The sequence below is a fragment of the Penaeus monodon genome, unplaced genomic scaffold (assembly GCF_015228065.2).
Source record: "Penaeus monodon isolate SGIC_2016 unplaced genomic scaffold, NSTDA_Pmon_1 PmonScaffold_575, whole genome shotgun sequence".
NCBI classification, from domain to species: Eukaryota; Metazoa; Arthropoda; class Malacostraca; order Decapoda; family Penaeidae; genus Penaeus; species Penaeus monodon.
This window is the reverse complement of record NW_023660718.1, coordinates 31,478-51,435: the sequence shown is the minus strand read 5'-3', so window position 1 is coordinate 51,435 and position 19,958 is coordinate 31,478. Positions and strand designations below refer to the sequence as shown.

Sequence of the window (19,958 nt, the reverse complement as noted above, 5' to 3'; positions counted from 1 at the left end):
TCCCTTTTTAAAGATGGCACTTTCCTATGTGCAAGTTTTTGTTCGGAAAATTTTCTATATCTTTCTACGGCACTAGACTGGACCTAATGTTGTGCTGAATGCTTGCGTTGTGCTTGTTTGCCGCTTAGGTAATAAGTTATACTAGCGCACGGAAGGGAAGGCTTGTAGAAAAAACATAGTCTTTATGCAAACACAATTATACCTGCTGAAAACTCTTGAGAAATGCATATATAATAAAACGCCAACAGCATCTGGTGTTCCCAAGCGGTCACCCATCCAAGTACTCACCAGACCCAACGTTGTTTCAGTTCGCTGATCGGCCGACAAGCGTGTTTTCATCGTGGTTTGATCGTTGTCGTACAACTTAAAACATTAACCAGCTTTACGTCAGTGATCACAGATTTTTCATACATAATATAATTTATCTTTTGTTGTTGCATCAAACTTCATTAAAATGGCATTCCAGTCTAATCACTCGGATCTGCTCCACAGTGCATCAATCATCACTGTTGGAGTACAGACAATTGTCACCACTTTAAAGCACCTGTCGTGAGCCCATTTACTCATTTTTGAGCTGTGCAACTATGTAAAAGAAAATGCACGATATACAAGTAATATATTAGATATTGAGTAAAATGATCTTGAATACGGTTATAAATCTGTGTTCACATGCAATCATATTTCGGGCACTTCTTGCTGTTATCGTATTGTTTTATGTTGGTATTATCAGTCTTCAAAATATCAGTATTCGTAAAATGGTTATTACTAGTAATTTTATCATCATTATCACCATCATTTATCAATCCTTTTAGAATGTTATAACTAATATCAACATCATCATTGCTTACTCTTTACATACCATTTGCAAATTTCAATGCCATGGCATCAGAGTCACATCAATGAGATTCATACTAACATCAACCAGTCCAACACTTAAGGGAGTAAATCCAATAATGGTTAATGATTTACCAAATTCTGCTAGACTTCTATCACTCTTTTGTGCCATAATACTCTATAAAGAATTAATGGTTTGCAACTATTACTCAAACACTTGGGGAAAGGCAAAAAGACATTTTTACATTATATATATATACAAACAAATATACTTTTGTATAACAATCCAATTAATGAAACTACAGCCGCGACTTTTTAAAAATTTTATTTGCTGTCCTGGATATTGATATTATCTTTATTTCTATCATTTTTTCCACTGTTCTTTTGCAGATATCAGTACTTGTATTTTTACTATTATATTCATGCGATTACTACTAAATTCGTTCTATCCTTCTCCCTCTTTGCAACGGTAAATTTGCTTTTACTGTTTTGCTGTTGACTGAAGCATAATTTTCATTGAGTTCTTTAGGCAAATATGTATGGCTTATATAGCATATATAATAAAATGCCAAAAGTATTCGAATGTATGGGTGACATAAAATAACTATCTACACTGTTGACTTTTTCCCTTTTGTTGGAAATTCTTTACTCTCCATGCAGTACCACATGATCACTAAGGCAAGCAAATCTAATTTAGGGTCACTATTCATTTATGCAAACTGGAACATGCGATGATTACTCATGATGATTCACTTTTCCGTAAATAAATCTCAGTCATGCTTCTAGAGATATATGATAAAGATCAACTAATCACAGGAATGGTGATTTGGGATTCAAATCCTGTTTGCAATTGTAACTTTAACAATTCTCTAGTCATATTTTTCTCTTTTCATCACCGATTCCTACATAATAAGCGATATAAAACAAATTTCTAATCAGTGTTGCCAACGTAGGTCCAGAATTTTCACTGTGACCTGAGTTTCTGTGTTGTTAATAGAAATCCATAAATCTAGTATTTTTACCTCAATTAATCTAGTATGTATTTTTTTTTACTAAGTATGTGACCATCAACTCGTAACACAGACACGTCTATTAGCACGGTGCATTCGTTCAGTGCATCAGTCGCATCCTAGCTGTTTTTCTACTAGAGCCCTTTCGCATAGCCACTCTTCACTTGCTCACACACGAGGGAAAATAACTTCTGAGGATAAGGAACCCATTGTGGATGGAGAGTCGAGAATACTCCGCCACGAAAAAAAAGGCTAAACCCCTGTAAAAACAAATGTTCTTATTTGTATGATTTTTTAACTACTAAAAAGGGGGCCTAAAGACTTTTTAGGGCGGTTAGTATTTTTCTTTTTAAAAAAGAGACAGTGATATTCCCAATAATTGCTAATTTCATTTTGTCGAAATTTTAATTTCCCAAAAATCATCTTTTTACTGTTTTTCGGGAAATCATTCTCAACAATGAACAACCATTTTGTTCAAATTATGATCAAAAAATATTATTACCAGTATTTTTGATATGTTTGCAAATTAGGGATTTATTTTTAAACTTTTAAAGTATCTTTATTACCTTTTACATAAACAAAAAAGGCCTGGGTTTTAATGACAGTAATTATCAAAATTCAAATAACAATAACGATGATGAGAAAAATAAAATTGAAAATGCAAAGTAATAATCAAAACGAAAAAAAAAAAAAAAAGATAAAAACAAAAAACAATAGCGGAAAAAAAGGGTTTATGAAACCCACTCAAAATTTAAGATTCAATAATAATCGGTTTTTTTTGCTTATGGTTAGCAAATACTTTATCTTGTGCAAGAGATGCAGTAGAATGATTTACACTTTAAAAAATCAAAATTAAAAATATTATTTACCAATTTTTTTCCCTTACTTCTACATCTTGTTTTTCTTTACAAAGTTGCAAGCCCAAAAATTTAGAAAAAGCTTACAGCAGGTGCAAAAAACTGGTAACAAAAATTAGAATTGCCAATACTCCCGATGGGTATCGATTGTGATTTATTTTTTACATTAGGGAAAAAGATCTCAATTTTAAATGTTTGGGAAAATGTCATTTTTCATGAATTTTGGGGAAAAACAAAAAATTTTCCATTAAAAATTGGGATGAAATAAAAATGCGGGCACGACAAAAAATTTGGGTAACTTTTACAATCTTTGCCAACGATGTCCCAACGTTAAAAGGGCAACTTTTTTCTCGTCCATCAGCGAATTTAAAGGGCAACGTTGGGTCGGGTTCGTACTTGGTGGGTCCCGGGCCTGGGAACACCAAAATGCTTTTGGGCCATTTTTATTACATATTTTAAAGTTTTTTTGGGGCCACACTGGGAGGGGTTTTGACCACTTGAAACACAAATTTTTATCTTCATTTTACTTTTTCAAGAACGCCCCTTTAACTTCTTCTTTTTTCTTGAAATTAGTATTTTATATGTCACCCCAACGGCGGTTTACAGAGGCCATCTTATTTCCCTAAATTAATTAACTCATGGTAGGGGGGGGGTATTTATAAAAAAACCATTCTTATTTTTATCATGGTGGGGAGGGGGAAAAAAAGGGGAATTATAAAAATAATTTATTTTTTTTTTTCCGGAAAGGGTAGAAAACAATACACAAAAATTTAGGGGAAAAATCACTATGAAAAAACACACAGTATAACCTGTCTAATTTTCCACAATTTTAAAACAAAAATTTAAAACTATAGGGAAAATATTAAAAAAGAAAAAAAAAAAAAAAAAGAAAAAAAAAAGAAAAAAAAAAATGCCAAAGGAAACTACATATTAAGATAAGTGAAAACCAAAAGCTCAAAAACCCCGGGTTCAACGCCCCTTTTAACGTAAAAATTTTACTTTTCCCATCCCTATCGGCAACGGGTTTTAGCTAAAATTATCATGATCATAGATATTTTTAAAATATTTGTACTTTAGATTTTTTTTGGCACAATGCTATTGTTTTTTTCTAATTATTGGTTTACTAATTCTCTTTAGTAGTGGGTTTAAACCGTCAAACCAGTTTTTATAAACAACACTTTTATTAAAATTTTTAAAAAAATTATCATTAATATTGTCAGTCCCAAAAAACAATAATGCTTTTGAAAGAAAAAAATTTCACATGTTTAAAGACTGTTTAAAAATGTTTGGGTTATAATGACAAAATTACTAGGAAGAAAAAATTTAAAAATACAATTAAAAAATATTGAAAATCCCAAAACAAAAGAAGAGACACGGGTAATGGGCAAGAAGGTTTATGAAAGCACCCCAAATTTCAATAATAATCTGAATTTCTGTTTATTATTATCTAAAATATTTAATTTTTCCCTACTAACAGTAACGATGTGAGAGTTAGGGATGCGGTGTACAAAAATTTTTTTTTATTAAATTATTATTTATTCTTGTGTCCCCTCCCATTTTTTTACAAAATTTTGAAACCAAAAAAAAAGGGGAAAGGGGGGGCTTACTAAAGGTGCTTAAAAGTTTTGAAAATTTTGAGTTAAAATTTGCCTTTTACTTCCAATAGTGGTTTTAAAAGCATTGATGCCTAGAATGCCCATTTAATGATTTTGGGATGAAAAAACAAAGGAAAACTTTATTTTAAATTTTTCATTAAAATAAAGTAGATTAAAGCTGGTTAATGTTAAAAAAAACCACCGCCAACGATAAATACCACTTTTAAAGGCACCCCCTTCTCGCCGACAGCGAAGTTAAGCAACTTTTGGGTCTGGTCAGTATTTTTAAATGGGTGACCGCCGGGGAAAACCCCAAATTTGCTTTTTGGCACTTTTAAATAAACAAAATATGCTAACTTTTTCATTACTATTTTAGAACTCTTCTTCCATTTATAAAAACAAATCAATTAAAAAATTTTATACTTCAGTCCATGGAAATTAGATTTAAAAAATCACCCGGCCGTCGGGGGAAAGAAAACGAATAAAAACTAAGATGTAAAAAAAGGGAAAATGCCAATTCCCATTCTAAACATTTTTAAGTTTTTTGAAAACTAATAATATATAAAAATATATATATCAAAATTTAAAATTTTTAAGAAATAATTTGGCATCGGGTTGAAGTTTTGGGTTTGTAAAATCGTTTGATTTTCAGAAAACACTTTTTAATTTCATTTTCCCCGTTAGAGAATTTTTAAATAAAGGTATTATTTTTACTGGAAAACCGTCAAAAAGAGAACCCACCGGGCACAACATTCTCGTATCCCCGCCCCAGACAAAGCAAAATCAAAAAAACTGCAAAATTGATAATTTTCTAAACAAAAACTACAAATGGAAAACTACATATTTAGGCCCCAGCGGGGCCACAAAGAAAGAGCTGACCTAGTTAAATTCCCTGTATTTCCCCCCGGGGGACGATTTTACATTGATGGCTTAACTCTTGGGAAGGAATTTTGGGTGCAAAAAAAAAAAAGGGACCATTGTTTTTATAAAAGTAAAGAACACGGAAAAAAAAATTTTTTAAATGTTAAAAAATAAAATTTCGCCACCCGACCCTACCAGGGAAAAAAAGGCACCCTTCTCGTCCGATCACAAAAATTAAGAAACTTTGGATTGGTCATTTAAGGGATGGGGACCGCCGGGGAACACCAGATGGCCTGTTGGTTTTTTATTGTATATAAATTTATTGTATATTTTTTCAAAAAAAATTTTTATAGAACTTTTCTTATTTTTGTATAAGAAATAAATTTGGATATTTTATTTCAGCCCAATGGAAAAATAGTGAAAAAAGTTTTTCAAAAAAGAGGGAGAAGGTTTAAAACGAAAATTGATAGTTGAATCATAGAGAAAATAAAGAAAATCCCAATTCTTTTTTAATTTTTTTTTCCCTCAAAATTTAAAAACATTTTTTTTAAAAAAGACAAAAAAAATAAAGCTTTTTTAAACAATTTTTATATTAAGGGGATTAGTAAAAATTATATTATTAATGATATATACAAAAGAACAATAAAAATATGACCCGTAATAAAAAAAGTCTAAAAAAAGAGCTTTGGTTCGGTCTTCCGGGGCCAAAAAAAAAAATTAAAAAAAATTCCTGAGTCGTCTGGTTAATTTATGAATAAAAAATAAAATGTATGTCCACTGCCTTTAAATATACAAACTGCAAATTCATTCGCCAACGATGGAAAACATTTGGTTGGAAATCCACACGCTTTTTTTTTTCGGTAGAAATCAATAAATTATTTAAAGGGTTTAAACAAGCAAAAAACCAAGCATACAACAAACACTAGGGCCCCAGTCCCCCGCGCTAGAAAAATTTAAAAAAGGAAATTAAATAAAAAAAATTTTCCAAAAAAAAATTTGGGCAAAAAACACAAAATTGCACAGTAAGGTAGGACAGATAAAAAGTCAAAAAAATGTCTTTTGGAGGAACAACAATTTCCCTTTTTTTCAAATTGGGTTTTTTAAAATTATCATTAGGGGTTATAAATTACCGAATTACTGATATCTTTAAAGCTGGCCTTTATCACGATTATTAATTTTTTTTCATTTTAAATTTTAATCTAATTAATAATTTCTGATTAACGCCCTTTTTTGGGTTAGGTTACAATTTCTAAATTTTCTTAAAGAAATTCATCCATAATATAACCAGTATCTTTGACAGGGAAAAACAGACAGAAAAAGAAAAATGTAATATTGTAAATGAAAAAAATTCTAGAAAAAAATTTTCCCCCAAATAGGAAACACTAATAAGGAAAAGTGACAGATTAAAGCTAAAAAATGCCCACGACACGGGAGGCACAATAATCTACTTTTTCCCCTCCGGGTTTGGGTTTTTGTTATAGTTTCTTTAAAAATATCGTTAAAAAATTTACTGATATTTTAAAGGGAAGGGGGCCATGAAACCCATTATTACTTTTTTTTCTTCCCAGATCTATCACTAGTTTTATCTATTTATTTGATTTATAATTATCTTTTACTAATGGTGGGGATTAAATTTGTTTATTTTAAAGTATTGCTTTAAAAAATTATCATCAAAAATATTATCACCAGTATCCCCCGATATCATTATGTTTAACTTTAAATTTTTAGTTAAGAGTTTTGGGCAGTATGTGATACATATATCGACGTTTTCTTTTGTTTGGTACCGAAACCCCTTTTAGCGATTCATATCGGGGGCATGGGTTTTATGGGGATCGCTTGGGTTTTTTTTTTCTCAAAATGAAAACAAAAAAAATGTACATGGGATACTTTTAAAAGGGGCTTTTTTTAAAAGCCGATTCTTTGTTTTATAATATATATTTTATATAACTTTAATTATATATATATAATAATATATCCCTATTTTACATTTATATATATATATATGTATATTTTTAAAATTTATTATATATTTTAAAGATATTTTTATATTATGGTATTATAACATATACATTTTTGGGGCATTTGTTCACATCTTTTTTGTCATAAAATGGCAAAAAAGGAAATTGCCCTTCAAAAAAAACCCAAAATTTTGGGCCCCCAAAAAAACCTGCATATGTTTTACAAAATTACTAAAAAAAAATTTTGGGTTAATGCTAGTATGAATACTACCAGAAAATGAACTAAAATTTTTCTGTATTTCAGTTTTTTAAACTTTTTAAACGAAATACATATATATACATCGAAAAGTTATATGAAAAATTTTCCCAAATGGGTGGTTGTAAAAAATTAACCAAATATTAAAAGTAAAGAGATGACTGGGTTTTCCCCCGCCGACCCGTGATTCGCTCATCCCAAGCAAAGTGACCCCAATGCCAGGGCAGCGCGAACCACCGATGGCGGGGGGGCCTCCCTTACCGCCCTTTTGCCCTCCTTTCCTCCTCCTTTAAGCTATCCCCCCCAAAATTTTTACCCCGCTGTTGGGTTTAACCCCCAACTCTTTTCTCTTTTTTACTAAATCACCCCTTCCGATCCCCCCCTTTTCCTTCCCCCTTCCCTCTTTTTTCCCTACCCTTTAAAACGGGTCTTTTTTTTTTAATTTTACTTACCTTACAAACTAGACTAGGGGGAAAAAAGGGGGATTTTAATAAAACTTTTCGGAAAAAAATTTTAAAGGGTTTTATAAGGGGGATAGCGCGAACGGATTTCCCCCGCTTAAAAAAATTGGGCCCCAAACACTTTGGGGGTTTTTAATGCAAGGGTCGCGACCCCGGAGTGAATGGTGACCCCCGTCGGGGGAAAAACCCGCCTTCGTGATCACGGTATCTCCGGGGCCGGGTTTAAGAAATGCTAAAACTACCCACCCCCCCCGCCCCCCATCGCCCCAAAACTCAAAAACCTCCACCACTAAAATACTTTATAAGATAACAAATTTACCTTTGCTTTTCAAAAAGAAACCCCAAAGGTGAAGACACAATTACTTTTAAAAAAAAACAAAGTTTAGAAAAAAAAAAACGTTCCCCATGCAAAGGAATTTTTGTAAAATACCCTGTACAAAATCGAAAGGGTGAATAAAAAGCCCCTCGCCCCAATTAATTATATCATTCTTTTGGACTTTTCCCAAAAGTCCGCGTTTTTTTCAATTTTCCCTTTAACGCATACTGAGTGGGGCGTACCCACACACACATTTTAAAAAATATACCCCATAAATACCGGGGGTTATACATGTTCCCCATAAATGAAATATTCAACGTTTAATGTAAAACGCGGAAATTTTGCATTCAGATTTTAAATTAAAAATTTTTTTACGTAACACTAATTTTCACTCGGGGAAGGTATGTCTAATTTGACTATAACTTTTTTAATATTTTTAAACCAAATTTTCAAAATTAGGGGCAAGTGCAAAGGGGCCCCCTGTTTTCCAAACTTACCCGGGGCGGACCCAGCCCGGTATTCCAGTACCTGCGGGATTGGTCCCACCCCCTTTCCAAAGGGAAAAATTTTCCAATTTTTTAAAATAAAAATTTTTTAACATTTGAGGAAAACCAAACGTCCCCTCTGTAAATGGGGTTTGGTGCCCTTTAAACGGGCATTCCTAAAATGTTTTTTTTCGGAAAAATCGACAAAGAAATACAGAAATTTTAAAAAATGATCCTTTTCCCCCCAAGGGGGAATTTGTAAAAAAAAACTTTTTGGGGTTTCCATTTTGTCGGGTTGGGGCGTTATTTCTGTCAAAAATTAATATGTCAAACTGGGTCCCTACTACACCCGGGATTAATCATTTCATAATAAAAATATAAACAATTTCATCATATAAAACCTTAGTGCCACGGGTTATATTATTTTATAATATTACTATCAAAATCAAATTATGTGTCTGAAAAATTAAAAAATCTTTTTCCCCTTGTGCCACCTTAAATTAATCATCTACAGGGGATACCCAAAGTGCAAAATAAAAACACATTTTAAAAACTTTTTATAAAAAAGGAAAAATAAAAGGGTTTAAAACCATTTCTGTCCACAAAAACCCCCAGAACCAAATCTAACAATATCTTTCATAAATGTACTTTGGAATTTGGGTTTCATTCTCTTTGAAAGAGGTAAAACAAATTAAAAAAAATTTAAAAGCATTCTCATATTTGCTTTAGCTCTTTCTAAATAGCTGATATAAAAAAGGGTTTTCCCAAAAAAATGCGTTTTCCAGTTTTGGGTTTCCTCGTTGCCGATCGGTGAAAAAGGGCAATTCAATTTAGCCAATATGTAAACAAATTGTGGAGAAACCCCCCCCCCCTCCAAACAAATGTTTTAAACGATTTCGGGAAAACGGGAGTTTTCTGGGGTCTTCCTTTACCTCCCCCATGGATCGGATTTATTGCAGTACCCAAGGGTTTTATTTTACATTTACGGCCTCTAGGAGCATTTTTTAACTAAATTTTTATAAAATATTTGATTTTTAAAATAAAAAAAGGGAAGTATCACCTAAAATTTTGGAGTGTGTAAAGCCCTTCCCACTCCATGAGACATCAAGCCTCCAAAACCTTCAAGGGGCATAACATAAAGTAATGTAGTAATGGATTTTTTAAATGAAATAGAAATACCCTCCTTACGAAACCCCCAAACACTGGGTATTACTCAGAGAACCAAACCACAGACCCACACGATCCACTAAACAGAATCGTAAAGTTTGGGGAATGCAAATTGATTGTCCCCATCATTTTTAAACATTGAACATTTGAAAAGGGTTTACGATTTTATATTTATTTTGGGGCCTGGTTTTGGCAGTTTATTAGTTTTCCATTACTATTTTGTAATTTCTTTTAAATTTTCTTTTTTTTTACACATTATTATCTTTCCACTTCCGGGACGCAGGGTTTTAAAATATATTTGGCCCCGTTTTTTAAAAGCACAAATTTCCGCCCTCATCCAAAATTTTTTCGCGTTACGGGCTGCTACCGATTCAAAATATTTACATGAAGAAAAAGGGGGTTAAAGAACTCAAGGGGTAATTAAAACTGCAATGGGAAATACAACAAAAACCCACGGGTAGCCCCCAATTTGGCATTACTGAAAACGGGGCCTCAAGATTAGAAAAAAACATTTAACAAAAATTTTGGGGCTTAAACATCAAGTGGGTTTTGGATTTTGAAAAACCCAACGAGCAGAAAGGCTTACACCTTTTTATAAAAGATTTTTTTCCCCCTTTTCAGGAGTTGTCAAAATTAAAAGAAAAATTCTTGGGATTGTGTTAAACCCAAACTCAGCTTCTGTGATCCTCCCCCAACCGGTAAACCGGTCAGAACGGTAAATAAAATTTCTCCAACCAACCCCTTGAAAACCGTTCCCGCTCAAAAGGATTACATAACAGTCCTATCGGGGTTGAACATTTTCCGAGAATCTCGGGCGAGAAACCGGCAATCGCACTATAGAAGGGGATCCCTATAAAGTTGTTTCAGGGTTTTCTTTAATTACATTTTTCCCACACACTACATTTTCCCTGAGGTCTTTGTTTTTAATACAAGGGGTTTTTTTACGTTTCGTATGTTGATGTATATATTGTATATGTGGCCGTGGGTTTGCCCATTTAAAAATAATTACATAATCTAAAAATTTTTGATCAAATGGTTACAGTAAGAATAGTGGGGAATTTTAATGCATACATTTATACATAGTTTAAAAAAAGACATGCATTTTAAATAACGGACACAGGGCCTAAACAAAATATATGAATATAAATGCGTTTTTCATATTTTCTATTCCACGGTATCTCCAATGAAATTCATTTCCCCACATTTCTGGGTACTACAAGATAATCTAAAAACGAAAATTTAAAAGGGGGTCGGTATTTTCAAAACCGTTATTTCGATGATTGATGTTTTAAGGGGAAAAATTTTTCCTCGTCAAAAGGCGATTTTTTTAAATTTTCTTTTGTTAAGTTCGGTTAGGGAAAAAAACTACCTGGCTTATATAGGGGGTTTAAACCCTTTTAAATATCAAAAACCATTTACTTTTTGCGGCTAATCCTTTTTAAAGGGAAAAAAATTAATAGCCCCTTATTTCAAGATACGTCTTTTTGGGCCCTTATCACATCCCCTTAAAGGGAATCCTCAGTCTACCTTTTTTTGGGTTAAAATTGGGTTCCCAATTTATTTGAACTCGGGTTTTCCCTTAAAAAACCCCTAAATCTTTCCCCTTTTAAACTAAAAATTTCCTGGGGGGGAAAAACCCAAATGAGTCTTACTAAATTTTTTCTAAGCCCCTTTCGGGGGGTTTTAAAACTCAATTTAAAACATAAATATAAAATAAATTTCAAAATTTTTAAAAACCCTATTCTTATAGTAAGGAGAAGTCTTGAATATATTCAAATTTTTTGGGTTTTTTCAATTATTTTGGGGTTTTAATAGGATTTCCCCCTTTCCACCTGGGCAAAAACCCTAAATTTGGGTTTTTTAAAAAAATTTATAAAAGGGTTTAAAAACATCTTTTTCCCAAAAAAAAAGGGCCAACTTTGGTTCAAAAACGCAAAAATCCCTTAAAGTTACTATTTTTTAAACACAATTCTCACAAAGGGCTTACACTTTCCAAATTTTCTTTTTATTTGGGTTTTTGGTGAAAAGGATTATTTTTAAATATAGAAATAAAATAAAGTGTAACATTAGTAGGGGCTTCAAATTGTTTTATGTGTGCAAAGGGTTTTGGGCCCGCGCGGGGCGCGTGGGGGGTGTTTTTTGTGCCTGTGCGTGCGCGCGTGGGGTTGTAGTGTGCCTTTGCCTGTGGGGTTTGTGGTGTGTATGTGTACATACAATAACACGTAGTGGTCTACCTACTATTTTTACATTTCTGATCTACTCTGAGTAACTCCCACCATATATTATGTTGTGAACAAAACACATTTCATTAATAAAATATATGAAAATGATGCATAATCCACCGCGAAAAAAACCGTTTTTTCCGAAAACGTTAAAAGAAAGGGAAAAGAATGACAACCAAAAGTGTACACACATATGTCCACAAAAAAACCCTTAATATAGGGGGAAACTGCGTTTTGGAAAATCGAAATTTTGGGGAAATTTAAAAAAAAATGTTTTTTTGGTTCAGAATATTTTTGTTTAAAATAAAATCCTTTAAGTAAGAAAAACATGAAAAAACCAATTTAAATTTAAATTATGCCAAATTTTGGGCTACTGAAGCTGGGTCTCATAAAAGTAAAAAACTTTTAACTCAATGTCGCCAGGAAAATACTGTGACCTATTTTATTATTTTTTATTGTTTTTGGGTTATTGTTAGTTATTATTATTTTTGCTACGCCATTGGGTCTTTCGGAGACTGGCGAAACTTTGGGTTAACTTTAAAAACCGGGGAAAACATGAGGGGCAGCTGGCTGTGAGCGGGGGGAAAACAACCCAAGAGACGGATTTGGGTTTGCTCCTCCGTGAAGACCTCTTTTGTGTCCCCTTGGTCCCTTTGATATAACTTTTTTTGTTGCCCTTTTAAAAGGGCAGTATCGGGGGGCAGTGTACATGCGGGTTTTCCCCCCTGTATTGTGCTATAAAAAAAGGGTACGGGTAAATAACTTGTGAAAAATAAAGGAAAGACTTTTCATTTTTTTGGTTTACTTCTTTCCCCGCCTCGCCATTTGGGCTTTTTCCTCTCCTGGTGTTCTGGGACGCTTTTTTGGTTTTTCCGGTGCCCTTGGAGTTTCCCGTGTTCCAAACCCCTGTATAAACACGCCTTTCGGGGCCTACCCTTTGTTTGTGTTTGGGGGCAGAGAGACGAGGCGACCGGCGTAAACAAAGGGTGTCAGGAGTGGGATTTGTGATATTTGATCAGGGGGACGCGCCGATTTATCAGGGCGTCCAAAAAATGGCGGCAGCCATGACGAGAGGAGGTAGACTGGGGCAGGGCACGATGAGGTAAAAGCCGACCAGATGGCCCCTGAATAACTGCCATGGGGGCCGGTTTTAGGGAGGGGGGAAAAAATGGCACAAAGGGCAAAAGGGAAAGGCACAGAGGGCCACGGGGAGCAGGCCACCATCTCTTTCGAGGGGCAGGCAAGGAAGGAAAGAGGAACAGTTCTGCCAACTTTTTTGGGGTTTGGCTACAAAAAGAAATCTTCATTGTGAAGAGGGGAAACTCAGGCAGTAAAACCGAAAAGGCCTGCAACAGCGTAAGAGTAAAACTGATGGAGGGGGGAAACTCTGAAGGGGGGGGGGTTTTCGGGGCCCTTGAGGGAGGAAGTAAAAGGGGGGAAAGGCGGCGTCACGAGGTAGAAAACGCTGCAAGAAAGAAAAGGGCAGCCCTTTTCTGGCAACAATGCCAGAGTTGGGGGTTACGGGGGTCTGCCTGGGGTCCGGGGCCCGGGGAAACCCCCCCAGGCCTCGCAGCGTCGTGCCCGGAGCCAGTGGTGTTTGCAAAATTTTTGGGGGGCCCCATGGGAAAACCGGGTTCCCTTTGGATATAGGGGGCGGAAAAAACTGGGAACCCGGTCAACCCCCCTCGTTTTTTTCCCCCCCCCCCCTTCCCCCCCCCCGGGCGTTTTATTTTCCCACGGCACGCTTTTCTCCACCCCGCAGCCCCTCGGCCTCCGACATTCTGTAAAGGCGAAAAGCTATTTGAGTACGACGGGAAGGGGGGCCCTGGGGGGGGCATTTTGTCCCCCAATTTTGAAATACTGGCATTGCCCAGGGGGGGAAGCCAGGAAGAAAAAGGCCCTACAGCGGTAAAAAGGGGGGGGGGGGCGCTGGGGGGGGCCCCGCGGGGGGAAGTGTTGGGGCACGGGCCGGGAACCCCAACAGGGCCTCTTACCCCGCGTGGGGGGAGGGCTTTGAAAGGGCCGTTTCGGGCCCCAACCACCGGGCCGAGGTTATCGGGCCCACTTGAAGAAGCGGACTGGGTGAGCATGGCGAGACACTGCCCACTGGCGCAGGATTTTTGGAGGGCTGGTAAGGAGGTCGTACCCTGCGGCTGCGGGATATGATCGTGGCCCTTTCCCCCCGGGTTTTCTTTTTTTTACGTTTGGGGGCAAAACCAGCAGCGGCAAATCTACATTGGGAGGCAAAAACCCTGAGGACCGCAGGGGGCCCGCTGGAAAGGGGCCTTTTTGGAGTTGGGGCCTTCCTGAAGGAAACCCAGGGCCTGGGGCCCAGTTTCTAACCCCCGGGCCTTTGACCCCCGGGGGCCCGGGAAGGGCCCAAAAAAAGGGGGAAAGGTAGCATTGAGGAAGGGGGCCCCTTTAACCTTTTCCAAGGTTGGGGTTTTTGGGGCTGCAGTGAGGAAGGGCACGGGACTTAGCAGTGTCAGGGGGAGCGGGGGAACCCACGTCCTCTCAACGGGAAAGGGGATTCTGATCCCTTCCAGCAGTCCCTGCAAGGACTGGGGTAGGTATGGTCAAAAATCCGGGGTGCATGTTTGCCTAAGGGAAGTGGTAAAAGGCGGAAAAATCGGCCGGGGCTGGAGAAGGGGCCAAACCCGGGGCCGGGCCTGGTTTCCCGGGCCCCGACTTGGGAAAGCTGCCGTCGAACCAGCAGGGAGGCGGGTGGAGGGCCAATGAGGGGAACCCCATGCCCCCTGACAGTGGAAACTGGGGTGAGAAACCCTAGGGGGGCCCTGATATGTTGGCCACTTTTGCAAATTCCAGACGCCCCACAGGGGACGGGTGCTGTCACGGGGCATTGTGGGGCAGCTCAAGGGGCCAGTGGACCTCGTTTTGGGCGTGGGAAGCACGGTGCAGCGGCTGGGGGGTGTATTTGGCCAATGGGACGACCACTGCTTGCTGGGCCTTGACCCCTAAAGGCAGGAAAAGGGGCGGGGTGTCAAACCCTTGGATGGAAGCTGGTGAGAGTGCACGGTGAAGATGTGCCCTTGTTCCAGGGGTTTGGGCTGGGGCGGGAGGTGGGGTTAGGGGAATGACCCCGACTGCACCTTCCCCCCGGGCAGAGGCTATAACCCGGGTGTCGACTGTCAAGAGGATGCTGGGGGTTGGGGGGCCCCGTGGAGCCCATCCAAAACCTGCAGTTTGGCTGATGGCGTGGCTTTTGGGGTTGGACCTTTTTGGACCAGGGGGGGGGTTTAGTTAAAAGTTTTAGTGGGGCTAATTTTCTCTGATAAGGACCTGAAGGTCCCAGCTGGTGCAAAGGGGGGCACTTGTAGGAAGTGGAGGGCCAGAAGAGTCGTCGGTGGGGCGAGGATTTGGGTTTGGTTTGGGGGGGCCGTTGCCTGACTTCCTCAGGACTTGGCGCCCCCGGCGTGGCGTTACCAGGGGGCCAGAAGCTATTTCCTGGGGCCATGGTGAAAAAGAAAAAAATACGTTGGGCCCCCCAGTAGCGGCGATGAGGCCGTGGCGGGACGCGCCCGGGAAAAGAGGGGGGAGAGCTTTGGAAACGGTGGGGGGCGATGCGGCGGGGACGTAAAATGGTGACCATGACCAGGTTTTGGGGCAGAAGATACCCCTTCTGGGTCCCACGGGGCCAATCTCCCGGGCCCCCCACTCCCCCTCCGGAGCGACTCAAGAAAAAGCGAAAAAGGGCCGGGCGCGGTTGAAAGTTTTTTGGGTTTCTGAGAACTGATTTTATTTTAAATTTTCTGTAGTTTGTTTCGGGGTTTGGGTTTTTATGTCAGAGCAGCGGGCCCTCTGCTTGATGGGGGGGATAGTGCTACGCCTGGGGGTTTTTTCGGAGATGGGGCGAAAAAATGGGGTTAAAAAAAGGGAAACCTGGGAAAAAACATGACGCAGCTGGCTGTGAGCGGAGGAACAAGCCCAAGAGACGGAGTTGGGGGGCTTTCCTGTAAAGACCTCGTGTGTGCCCTTGTGACCTGATAAAACTTTGTGTTGCCCTTTTTAAAAGGGCAGTATCGGCAGGTGCTGCTGGTTTCCCCCGTATTTCCCTTTTGGGAAAAGTGGCCGGGAAAAATAACTTGTGTAAATAAAGGAAAGCCTGTAAATTTTGTTTTTACTTCTTTGGCCCCCCTTTTCGCCATTTGGGGTTTTTCCTCTCCGGGGGTTTTTCTGGGACGCTGTTGGTTTTCCCGGGGGCCCTTGGACTTTTCAGTGTTCACGACCCTGTGGTAGCACGCCTTTCCTGCCTACCTCCCTTGTGTTGGGGGGCAGAGAGACGAGGGGGTTTGGGCCCGAAACCCATTTTTATTATTATTTTTTGGGCTCTGTAAGTGTTTAGCCCCCAAAGGAGTCTTTAGAAACCCTTTGGGCGGCCTTACCTGATTTCCCCATTTCCCTTAAATTTTTGGGGGGAAAAGGGTTTTTTACTAATGTTTTATGAATATGTTGGTTTTTATTTTTTAGTATGGGCCCATTATTATTATGTTACTGATCTTGGAAAGGAAAAATTTATAAAAATATTTTCGAAAAAAAAGGGAAAAAGGGGTTTAAAACCCAGACGAGATAGGTATTCTTGCAATTGCCCTTTGGGTGATTTGAAACAAGTGTACCCCTTTCTTGTGTAAAAAAAATTTTAAAAATAATAATAAAAAAAATATAAATAATAAAGTAAACTCACAGTGGGGCAGGGCATTATTTCCATGCCATGCCCATGGGTTTTTGGGTTAAGTAAATGTAACTTTAAAATTTTTTTCCCAAAACATATTACTGAAAACTTCCACCCAATAAGTCAAATTCTTTTACTACCCAAATTCTTTCGTATTGTATATATAGTGGGATTTTTTCTGTTTTGTACACCTCCAATGGTTGGGATATTCAGTAGCTAATATCGGAATACAAATAATATTTTTTGGGCAATGTTGAAATAAAAATTTTACCAGCATAAATAAAAAATCGTCGGGCAAGTTTTTTTTTTTGGGGAAAGGGTTAATGAAAGAACGGGGATATATCAAACAAAAATATTTAAGAGTGCTTTTACCATTCTTTAAATTTTTGGACTTATAAAGGGGGTTTTTTCCGGGGAAATTATTTTCCGCATAAACGAAATCAAAAAGGGGGGGGATGGCAAAACTTTGGTTTGGGGGGCCCCCAATATATTTACAGGAAGTAAAAAGGGGGGGGAAAAAATTTTCAGGTATCAAAATTTGCATAGTAATATAATTTTTCACAATAATAAAAGACGGGCATGCATAAAAAAATATCAACTGTAGATAAAGAAGTAATGGTATCAGTATTTTAATAGTTTGCTAGTAGCAAGTATCAGTGTCTATATTTATATTTAGGAACAAATAGTTTTTTATTAATGAAATTTCATGTAAAATTTAATACCAAATATTAGTGAAAATTTTTTATTTAAACTTTTTCTGTTCAATTTTTCTTCTAAAAAGGGGGAAAAAGCTCTCAGTTTTGAAATTTTATGTTCTTTTTTTTCCTTGTTAGGATTTACTATATTTCCCCCAAAATTTTGGATTGATATCCTCCTCTGGCATCGGAAAAACCGAGTCAAACGGCCCATAAAATCTCCCCAAGCACAACACTTGACCCCCCGCTTCCCGTTTGGGAGGATTACACTAACATTCCTCATCGGGGGTTTGGAATATTTCCCGAGAATCTCGGCGAGAAACCCGGAAATTTCGCATAAAATAGTGGTCCTATAAAGTTAAAAATTTTTCCCCCTTTTGGTTTCGAGTTCGATTTTTAATTCCAAAATACTTTTTATTTAACAACTTCGTTCTACTAAAACCGGATTTTAAACGCGTATTTTGGGGAATTTAGATGCAATATGTGGGCATATTTTGGGACCCTTTCAAAACTAAAAAAGCCATAGGGGGTTGAAAACTAAACTAAAACCATATTATGGGAAAAGGGGGCATATTTTTTTAGTGTTTTTCCAACGAAATTTTGGTGCATATATAAAAATATTAAAAACTCCAAAGATGATTTTTTTTGAATCCAAAGATTCATGAATTTTTAAAAAAAAATGGGTTTGTTGATTTTTTTGGGAAGTAAGGGTATTCATATGCGACTTTTTCCAATTTCAAGTTTATATCTAATTAAGAAAAATCTCCCTGAAAATTATACTTTTTTAAATTTTGAACATCATTTTTAAACACATTTGTTTTTAAAGGGGTTTTGCAAATTTCCTTGTAAGAAAAATATCTATTTACTTCACGTTTAAACCTTTTTTTGCTCTTAAATTTATCGTTCTGTATTCCCCAACCCTTTCCCTTTTTTTTTGGGTTTTAATGGGTAAAAATTTTTAAATCCCAAACTCGGGTTTTCCCCTTCAAAACCCCAAAAATTTCTTTCCCTTTTTTACAAAAGGGGTTTTCCGTGGGGGGGAAAACAACTTAGTGTCTTATTCAATTTTTTTCTAAAACCCACTTCGGGGGGGTTCTTTAAAAAATGATTGTTAAGACTATATACTTTTGATCTAATGTATTATTTTCCGGGGGGATTCAGTTTTTTTAATAAACCTGTTAGAATGCCCTTTTCCATTTCAAGCTAAAACCCTAAAAATTTAATCCCACTTTCATTCTATCTAAAACCCACATTTTGGGAATTTTTAGGAAGTGTTAAACTTTTATATTTTCTAAAGGGAAAAAAACATATTCTTAAAAACAAATAGTTACCCCTCAAATTTGGATACGAAAAAATTAAGCAATACTGATCAACAACATTTACATAAAGGGAAAAAAAAATAAATGTTTTTTTTAAATTATTATTGGAGTTATATGAAAAAAAAAACTAATAATAAAAATAAAAATAATAATAATAATAAAATAGTTGTCAATTTCTTGGGGGTATTGTTTTTTTTTTCGGGGGGCAACTGGTAAATTTTCCAATCGTTCAGTAACGGATGGTTTAATATAGGTTTACAAGATCGTTTTCCGGTATGTAAAAAAAATTTTTACGAGAAAAAAATAAACCCTCGACGTTTTCTTCTTATTGAGTTGGTTTATCCTATATATGAAAATGGGATATATCAAACCAAAAAAGGCTTTTAAAGAGATGCTACGCCTTTTAAGAATCTTTCTCTCGCCAACACTTAAGGGGAAGTAGTTCTAAGAAATACTTTTGTATAACGTATGTAAAAAGGGGATGGGGAATTTGTCTACGATATTTTAAAAAAGGGGTAGGGGATATTTGTAAAAAAACGTTTGAAAAAAGGGGGATAGCGCGAAGGGCACCCCCCACAAAAAAAATTTGCGCACTCAAAGTTAACCACATTTGGGTTTAAATCGCAAGGGTCAGCGCCCCCGGGAGTCCCAATTTTGAGCCCGCCTTGGGAAAACCCCTTCATGATCACGGTATCTCCTGGGGCCGGGTTAAGTATGCTAATCAACCCCCCGCCGACCCACGCTAAACCACTTACTGAAAACCCCCCCCCTCTATAACACCTAATCAAATATAAAATTTAAAATTTTTTCTTTTTTGCAAAGATTCTACTATGAACTACACTTATGTTCATTTTTAAAAAACTGTATTTGGGAAAAAAGATGTCAATGACAAAAATCCTTATTTTTTCCCTAAATTTTTAGTTTTAAAAAGTTTTTTTCGCTTTACTTCCGTTATGCACTTTTTTTCATCTCCTGACATTTTATGGCAATTTTCGTAGGTTGCTTATATATATATAAAATTTTATATATATTATATATTTTATAATATATATTATATATAAAAATTTTAAGGTATTATTTTATATAATATATATATATATATATAAAATTTAATATGTATATATATATATAAAATATATATATATATTATATATATATATAAATATATTATAAAAAAAACCCCATATGACACTAAACACATTTTTCATAAAACCCCTTCAAAATCTATAAAT

General features: G+C 36.8%; 4 non-coding genes across 4 annotated transcripts; 1 reads left to right on the top strand and 3 right to left on the bottom strand.

Moving 5' to 3' along the window:
• Positions 1-7,899: 7,899 nt before the first annotated feature.
• LOC119571280 lies at positions 7,900-8,062 on the bottom strand. The gene has a single exon (XR_005228558.1). It is a non-coding gene; the product is annotated as a U1 spliceosomal RNA (small nuclear RNA).
• Positions 8,063-10,463: 2,401 nt separating this feature from the next.
• Positions 10,464-10,667, bottom strand: LOC119571282. The gene has a single exon (XR_005228560.1). It is a non-coding gene; the product is annotated as a small nucleolar RNA U3 (small nucleolar RNA).
• A 697-nt stretch (positions 10,668-11,364) lies between these two features.
• On the top strand, positions 11,365-11,484 carry LOC119571283. Its single transcript, XR_005228561.1, has one exon. It is a non-coding gene; the product is annotated as a U5 spliceosomal RNA (small nuclear RNA).
• A 7,790-nt stretch (positions 11,485-19,274) lies between these two features.
• Positions 19,275-19,442, bottom strand: LOC119571279. The gene has a single exon (XR_005228557.1). It is a non-coding gene; the product is annotated as a U1 spliceosomal RNA (small nuclear RNA).
• Between the last annotated feature and the right edge of the window lie 516 nt (positions 19,443-19,958).